Here is a 9,561-nt window from a genome sequence, read left to right on the forward strand (position 1 = left end):
ATAGTTTGTGCTGCTGCACACAGTATATGCTGTAGATCATTTCAGTAGGAAATTTGATACTCCAAGGAAGGAGTACCGCAGTAGTATATTAGACGATATCTTTCTTCAGTAAAACAGTAACACTTCAAACATCCCCTCTACTACTGGAATCTTCAGGTTATGAGTTTAAGATTAGTCTTTAATAATTTTCAGTGTATCTGTTATTCATAAATACAATTTATATGAGTTATCCCACCTAGTGACCTGTTTTACTTACACTGAGCATTTGTCCACAAAATTTTGAATGTGGAGATAAACAAGTGATGGTAGCTAATATAATTAACCATTAATCATCTTTTTTGCCTATCAGGAGCATAGGACCTGGGGCAAGGTTGCTCAGTCTCTCCCTCACCCAAGTGGCATTATGTGAACAATAAACCCTAACAACCTCTCAGATGGTAACTTTTACATGCTGCAACTGCATGGAGTGCCTTAACCCATTGGACCACCAGGTTCTCTTGAATATGGATGTTTCCACAATACTTCTACTGATGTACTCTTTCCTTATTCTGCACTGTCTACATTCCTTCAATATTATACAGGTGAGGCAAATAATATAAGCCACATTAACCAGGACTGTACTGTATTGTACTGGGTATTATGTGTATTCGAAGAAGCTCTGTGATTGTCAACATGAGAAAAAACTCATGCCATACATAGGAAATCAGCTATCATACATTGTAATAGAATGTGTCCTATGTCTACTTTCTCTAAGAAGAAAAGAAATCTATTATGTGAACAATCAAAAATTTCCTACATTCCTACCCGATCTTTAATGGCATGATTCCGTTGAATCAAAACAAGAACCCTCTAGCCAGTCATCTCTGATTCTGGATGCACTAATAAACTACACTTACAAAGCTCAATGTATCATGTTCATGGGAAGCAGTATTTTTAAAATTAGCCTATGTTGGTTATATAAATATAAGTCTGCAAATCATATTTAATGACTTAATAATTCACATACTGTGACACCAGTGCTAATTTAGTATCATGTAAACCTAAATATATAAAACTAAATTACGGATATTTTAAAGCCCGATCCATACGGAAGAACAGTTTACAGTACTCCAGTATTTCATGGAATGTAAATTGTAATCACATTAATAATCACATTTTTTGGAAAATATACATTACACTTGACATACAATCAATGCCCATTAATTAACAGGAGCCTCTTGACAAATGTTGTTTCTTTAATTTATTAGATCAACATAACTCGCTGAGATATACAGGTAATATTTTGCCATCAACAAACCATTTCAATGACAAACATTTAAAAGATAAAATATGGAATGTTAAACATTAATCATACATGTATGGCAATAACATACTGATTTTTTTTTTTAGAGAGAGAGAGCAGATACCATTTAGGCAATTTGACAAGACGCTGCAAGAAGTACAGTACATGTGTATCAGGGGTACAAATAGGCTATAACTCGACTCTCAACAATAATGACAATATACTGTGTTATGAATTGTCAAGTCAGTTCGATGATACCTCAGTTACTATACACAGCATAAATTTGTATCAAGTTGTAGGGATATATATATATATATATATATATATATATGTACCAAGTTAGGTTGTTAAAAAAAAAAAAAAAACTTCAGTATGTGCTGACTGACTACAACTGTACTCTGCTTAACCCTTTCACCTTCCATGGACACATTATTTTTCACAGGCTACAAGATGATTTTGTTCAGTTAAGGGGAATTTAGTCTTCAGAGGGCTGAGAGCTCTCAATTGACTGTGATGGTCAGAAATTTCCTTGGCGGAATAAAATGGTCTGGATTTAGCCTGAAGAAAACACCCACGTAAATCCACAGCAATGAATGGGTTAAGATTTGCACCCCTTCAAAAGCACACAATGGTAAACTTTCCAATGTTTGTCCTTTACTCGTATAAACATCCTACACACTAGATTTTAAACATTATCAAAAGTAGTTGGTACCGCACCCATATCATGTCAGAGGTTCGTGCATACATTAATATTACTGATCACGGAACTGCTAATATACACGAACAAGGGTGACCAGCATGAATTTGGAGCAAATGCTAAAGTGCTAGTAGTTATAAGAATAATCTACAAAGTTCTAGTGGTCCTAGTAACGAAATCCAATAAAATGAAAAGTTGGAAAATGGAGCAGAATGCTGTTTAAGAACGATCTAATGCGCTACATTTTTCCAACACAGACTCATAGGATGCTTCAGACATGTCTGTTGCCTGGATATATTTCCCAATGCCATCTAGTGCCTGTTTAAGGGAACCAAAACTTGATGAATAAAGCATCTTTGTTTTAATTTTGGCCGTGTCAGGACACCAGGACATCAGGATCAGCTTGTTCTTCTTTGATGGCTCTGCTGTTCCTTGAAAAGAGTGCACATACTCAAAGTCATACAGGATATACCGACACTTCTCCGGACCAAGATCACTAAGGCATTGCAAGAACTCATCATATGTTACATCCCTCCCTCCACATTTCTCTATTTCAATGGTCTTCTCATCCTTAATGTAGAAAATTATGTATCTGTACTTCATGTTGGTCTTGATCTCAGAGTATACCTTCTGGATTTCGTCTGCAACTGATACGCCTGAAGTCATCTTGTTTGCTCAGTAAATTAAGTTCCAAACTGGAATGATGAAGAAAGAACCTGAAGGAAAGAGAAACCCAAATGAATACACACTAGAGTACAGGGAAACTAAAACTATGGCAGGCTTCCTCTTAAAAGAATCCCGATACTAAGGATGGCCTTGGTATAGTACATTAGAGGTTTCCATGGGTTCTAGTACAGTTCATTACAGGTCATTTCACTCCCAGACACTTTGCTACCAAACAACTTGTTATTATTCTTTTCATTACCAGGACATCATGCTGCAAGGTTATTCTGCTACTTAATACTTTGCAAGGTGTTTTTCATAAGTTACAAAATGAATACCTAACTTCATAAAAGTCTGAGGCAGTGAAATGGCCTGGTAGCAGGATGCCACAGTAATGAAAAGAATAGCAGCAAGTTGATTGGATGCAAAGTGTCTGGGAGTGAAATGACCTAACAAACTGTTCTAGCACCCACTGAAGCATTTAAGACCAAAGTGTCCAGTAGTAAATGATCCAGCCATAGTTTCTACAGGCTAGTAGTTAAACTAAGTGCCAAAACTAGCTAATCCTTTAAAACTGTTTGGAAAGCTGAAATCTCAGGTGCATTATAAGATCTCTAGCAATATGAGTCTCAGCTTAGGCTCAAACTATTCACCTGTGGCTGACATTCCTGCCTACAAAGGTGCATGCTTGTAGCCACGTTTCACTCTAAGAATAGTGTCAATGCTGGCTAACCACTGACTAGCTACCAATGCCGACATGTTTCATACACGAACCTGGTGGTGTATGATTACTTATTCTTACTAGTTCAGGGCAATTTTTTTCAACTTTATATAAGGAAAATTTCTCACAATGAACGGGTAAAAGAAAGCTATAATTTAAATGTCTGAAAAGTCTCTCCTTAGCTGAACAAAAGCACGTGAAGATACCTAAAATAAATACAATATTTCAGCAGTCCTGTACAGTACTATAAACCCTGTATTCTTGTACATTAATGATATACCCATCTTAATATTTTACTACAGTACTTTATATACTGGTCAAACTTGGGGAAAGGCAACACTTAACATGCATCTGAATATCTTATCACCATTATCTCCAACCAGAAAGCTCTTACATCAAACCACCCTTACTTGTCAATTCCACAACGGCTTTCTGTCTCCTTTCCTTGTAACTGACTGTATCACCATTATGTTAACCTTCATTCACACTTAAGGATGATGTGAGGTAGAACCACTAAAAGAAACAGGAAGTACAGTGGGAGAACGATCAACATCAAAGCCAGTTAATACTGGCGACACATTCATTCACTCAATACTGAAGTCTTTTGAATCATGGCTACACCTCACACGGCTAACAAAATCAGCATAGCTACAGCATTAAACAATAAAAATCAAGTTTCAGAGCCAGAAGACAGACTACCTAAACACTCACATTGTAGTGCACATGCTGACTTTCATATAGTCACTCTCTTAAAGTCTGGGAAATGTGCTGACAAAATTCTTTTAATACAAACAAGTGAGGAATCCTTCTGCTTCATGACCTAGTAGTTAAAATTACACAAAAAAATCTGTACAGGTAAATACTATACTGTAGTTAAATATTAGGTACATAACTGGAAGCCGGTCAGCACTTCGCACAGACTGACTTCCACACTGAGTTTACGCCAGGTGGTGGAGGAAAAGAGCCAACACTAAATTTAGGTGTACGCAATAAAAACCATAAAAGGTGGCATTCTAAGTAAGTTTATGCCAGGTAGTTGGGGAAAAAAAGCCAGTACTAAATTTGGGAGTATGCCATAAAAAACATAGGTGGCATTCACAGAAAAAAAATATATATATAAATAAAAATAAAAAAATCACTTCATAGACACCCCCCTTAATGTGCAACCAATTTTATCAATGGTTGTGTTACTTTGGCCTTTAAGGTCAACAAAGACCATTAAAAAAGCCATTTCAAAATTTGATTTTCTAAAAAGTCTATGGAGTCAAAATCTGAGGTCAAGGCATAAAACAAAAAATGCTCCTCACCCCCAGAAAAGGTGTGGTAGACATAGATCTGACACTGAAGGTCAAGCAAGGTCATTATAATGAATAAAGTTAAAATTTGCCCACAGCAAAAAATGGACATAGAGAGGTTGTGTGTGTGTGTCAAATGCAAATGTTCCAACAATGGCCATTATCTTTATTGATACAAATCGAGCTATACTTTTTTTAGGCATTTAACCTAGTTAAAAATGGGAGTGCTGAAGAAGAGTAGTGATGCGAGTGCTGTCAGGCCTTCAGGTTCCACATGTGAAATGTGTGGGCCACTTATACTAGTTTTACTTCAGCAATATATGGCCAAAGCTCCACTGCTACCTAAAGTGTCTACCATACGTAAGTTTCCCCCATTTTGCAAATACTGCACCTTCAACACCAACCGCGTGGGAACTGTAATGATTTTGAAACATATCCCTGACATAATGAGGACTACTGTAAAGGACCTCTTCATACTGATGGGATGAGCAATTATATACGGTACTGTACCATATAATGAACGATGTATAGGAGGTTGCACACACCAGAATGTAGGATGAAAGACAGCACAACAGCAGTTAGCTACGGCAACTGTAATCTGTTAACAGATGACGGGTCTTATCTGATATTCAAAGCTAGATAACAGCACTCCCTCATGACTCACTACTTCTTCCTCCAACACTAGAGCTCCTTACAATGCTCATGTTCCCAAAACACACAAATACAGTTTAAGTATTTAAGTCTTCACTCGAATGATGTTAACAGGTGGATTTATTCTTGCTGCCACCAGACATATGTACTGTACTGTATTTACCTTAGGACAAACCTCATGACTGAAAAGTCCACAGGTGAATAAAAGTCTAGGGGGAAAAAAAAAAAAAAAAAAAAAAAAAAAAAAAGCCACTTGATTCAGGATATTAGAGATAAGTGGATCCATATCAGTACTGTTAGAGTGTGCCTCAACCATGAGGATCTGAGGATTTGTAGTGACTGTCAGTTTTGTCTGGCACCCACGATTCACCTGCTATGGTGCCGAGACATTAATGCAGCATCCATTCAGGAACCAAATCTCCACACTTTCCCCCATGCCTCACAGCACAATAACACAATGTAATACTGTACAGCTGATATAACTAACACACCCCATTGCCCCAACAACATAACATACACCCCTTGAGTGCTCTGTGAGAAGGCCCGGTCTCGGCCGTGGCCTTCTTTAGGGACTTGGGGCTGTTCAGCCAGACTGCCTAAGGAACTACTACTACAACTACAAACCCCATTTGGAAACTACCCCATGTTCACATACAGTACTAATACTAAATCCATTAATAAATCAAACCATCACTCAACAGACATTAGTACGGTATATATTTGTTACTTATTATTTTTTTTTTTAATACTTTTTCTTACAATAAACAGTATTCATCACATTTCAACTTACTTCCAATGATTCAAGTAGGCACGTGGCAACTCAGGCAAGGTTGCCGTTAGTTAGCTTTCATTCCGGTGACCTTTCTTATTCTTTACTTCTGCTGCCTTCAGATGAATTTCTTCACTCCTGACTATATTAACAAGAGTTGTGTGAAGTGGGTTTTCCAGCCAAACCATTCACCACATTCTGTTTTCTTAATATTCTCAACAACTGGAAGGACTATCTATCTATCTATTGCCAGATGCCTCAATCCCGTTTGGGGTGGCCACAAACAAATCGCCTCCACGTTGCCCTGTCCACTGCCATTTCACTGCCCCGCTCCCAACTCACACCCCCCTCTCTCATGCCTTTCCTTCTAATGGTGCACTACATCCACGTTTTGGCCACCCAGAACTACCAACCCTACTGCATCAACAGTCCTGTCCCCATGTTAGTAAACTCCCAAAAGCCATTCTGAGGATCAGTGAAATCCAAAGGTGCTTTCAGTTTAGGCCTGACTCATACTCGGGCCTGAAATGTTGGGGATGACTGTGAAAATGGCCCTAAATGGCTTGTACTTCACTTAGGCTAGTTCAGAAGAGGCCGCTGTACTATTTATAAAAAAAAAAAAAAAAAAAAAAAAAAAAAAGTAATTTACTGATGGAAATGAAGGTAAAATGTACAAATCATAGAAAAACAAGTGAAAAACCACAGATTTATCCCCCAGTCAAGAATGGACTGAAGCAAGAAAATTAATAAAGAATGCTAAAATTGTACATGTTTTCTATAGCACTTTCTTATAATGCACATTGCATGCTAGTGTTAATCTATACAGGTACAGTAGTTACAACTCAGCACTCAATATTGAGATGGCAATTTTTGGCCAAGTTAAACTTTAAAGGGTATAACAAACTTATGACACAGGTTGTATTATCTGTTTTTGCAACATTTTCCCAGATTTCTCATCCCCCTACTTTTGCAGAAACAAATTACCACAAACTTTTCTAGTGTTTTAAGAGGTAAGATGATAAAAGAATCTTTCCGTGTGTCTTATGCAAATGCAATTTTTGGTTATGACAAAAATTACAAATTTTATTTGTCAATAAGACAGATATGAGAAAGTTCAGGACCTTTTCATGTCTATTGCTTGAAAAAAAAAAGAAAAAAAACTACAGTTATCTAACTTAGCTTTAGCAGGAGGGGATTATTCCCTCAAACTAGACCTAGACAGATCTTACTGCTCTGCTAGGGTTGCATGAGAGCACTACCCCTCCCAGGAAGGGCAGCTACCCGGGCACAGCACAAACCCTCGACTTCACCATCTCCACTTACACGCTTTACCACTGAGCCACCCCGCTCCCCAGCAGGAAAATAAGAACAGGGAGAGCAGCATTATCCTATATTTCTTGCTCTTGTAAAAAAAAAAAAAAAAAATCGGTTTCAATAGAAAAAAAAATTGAGAACCTACTTCTTTGCTGGAAAGGCAAGATGTGTAAAATCTTCCAGTGTCTTTAGTTCTTACTGCAAACTATAATCTGATTTACTAGACAGAGAAATTATCATAACTTTGCTTGGAAATCAAGGCCAGGAACCGGCATACTTGGCAATGAATGATAAGAACCTCAATCACAACTTACAGCCCATACCGTTTTTCATTAAGCCCTGTTACGTCACTGCATTTACAACTTAACAATTACAGCCTGAGGAGGGTATTTAATAACTGGAAGGTCGGATAATAACTCGGAATAACGTTGCATATCTAACCTGTCAATGTGCTTTCCAATTTCCTTTTGCAATCAACTTGACCTCGTCCAAAGTTTACCAGACGATTATACCAATTTTCTGCAACAAATCTTTCCATAAATACTCCACGACCCGCCTGAATATATGCACCATTGCCCAGTCACCACGTCAAGGTAAGAAATAAAATGGGAAGAGATAATTATTACAATGAAGGAGAGGGGAAATGGCACCTACCTCTCAGTTGCGGGTCCAGACAGCAGCTGACGATCACGTAAATAGAGTTACCAAGTCCAGGTACCGCTAAACTTGCTCCCCGAAAATGCTAGGTGTCGTTAAATATAATTCCTGAAAATCTCAAGAAGATAATTTGGATATCTAGAATAGTGCCAAAATTCTGCAAAAATATCTAGGATGTTGCTGGATCTGTTGGAACTAAGCAACAAAAATCGACGCTCAAAGTATCTGGCTGAGAAAACTTTGATCGAGTACTCGTAGGCAGAGTTGCAAAGTCAAAATTCACTGGTATCCCTGAACTTGCTTCATTGTTGCTAAATATAGAAATCTCCAGAATATCGACCTGTTCACTCATTTGTATAATTGGGGACCTGGATAAAGCATCCATTATTGCAAGTTATATTCAAGAGGAGGACTGGGACCTTGCAACCATTGATTGTTTTAATGACCTAGTATAACTAATCAATAGGCACATTATAAGCAGTTTTCTTCTGCTAAAGTGATAAACTCACCAGAACATCGCTGCAATTGTACAAAAATATCTACAGTAGAACCTCTCAAGATTTCTTGTAATTACATATGTTGAAAGTCATTGCTAAATGGGTGTACCTCTTGAGCTTGCATTGAACGTAAATTGGCAATCCTACGTGCTGGTAACTCACTATGGGCTACTTGAAATTCAGATAGTAATATGCCTTCATAATCAGTATTTCCAGATAAACTGATGTGCAGCATACGTGTTTTGTTTAGCTTTAAAATCATTTACTGTATATACAAAGTGCAAGTTAAAGCTTGAACGTCATATACAAACTTTAATTTTTTCAATGTACAGTAGCATCCAAGGGGTAGTTGGGGTTTATTGCTCACGTAATGCCACTCTGGGATGAGTGAGGCCGGTGACTCTCATCTTAAATGTCAGGACCAGCTTGCCTAGCCCCGGGTTCCTACGCTCCTCATGGAGCAACATAGGACTGGATGATGGATGGATGTTTGGATACAGTAGCAGTACTTGCCAACCTCAATAAAGGTGTTGATTGCAGAGCATGAAAGGGAGGTGGAGGAAAGACTTTGGAAGTGGAGATGTAATGGGGTGTACAAAAACCAGCGTTGCCTAGAGGCAGAGCGGGGATCCTCTCTTTGGCTCAGGGGTAATGTCTATCTATTGCCAGACGCCTGAATCCCGTAAAGGGTGGCCACAAACAAATCGCCCCCACGTTGCCCTGTCCCCCAACATTTCACCGCCCTGCTCCCAGCTCTCACGCTCCCTCCCTCCCTCTCCTCCCGTCCACCTCACTCACATACACTCTCCTTGTCATTCTCTCACTCTCCATCGTCTCCACATGGCCAAACCACCTCAGTGTGTTACTCCTAACGCTTCCTATCACATCCACATCCACACCACAACGCTCCTTCGCATCCTCATTCATCAGTCTGTCTCTCCATGTGGCTCAACATGCTCCTCTCAAATTACTCATTTCCACTGCTCTCGCTCTTGACTTCTGTCCCTCCAACAAG

At 38.6% G+C, this 9,561-nt stretch overlaps 1 pseudogene across 1 annotated transcript; it reads right to left on the reverse strand.

Moving 5' to 3' along the window:
- Nucleotides 1-723: 723 nt before the first annotated feature.
- LOC145409248 (cofilin/actin-depolymerizing factor homolog pseudogene) lies at nucleotides 724-8,070 on the reverse strand (annotated as a pseudogene). Its single transcript, XR_013899070.1, has 2 exons — nucleotides 8,047-8,070; nucleotides 724-2,695 (listed from the first exon to the last, which is right to left on the reverse strand). The product of XR_013899070.1 is annotated as a cofilin/actin-depolymerizing factor homolog pseudogene (transcript).
- Between the last annotated feature and the right edge of the window lie 1,491 nt (nucleotides 8,071-9,561).

Source organism: Coenobita brevimanus, chromosome 80, assembly GCF_032717465.1.
Source record: "Coenobita brevimanus isolate Jiangsu-jjx chromosome 80, ASM3271746v2, whole genome shotgun sequence".
Taxonomy (NCBI): Eukaryota; Metazoa; Arthropoda; class Malacostraca; order Decapoda; family Coenobitidae; genus Coenobita; species Coenobita brevimanus.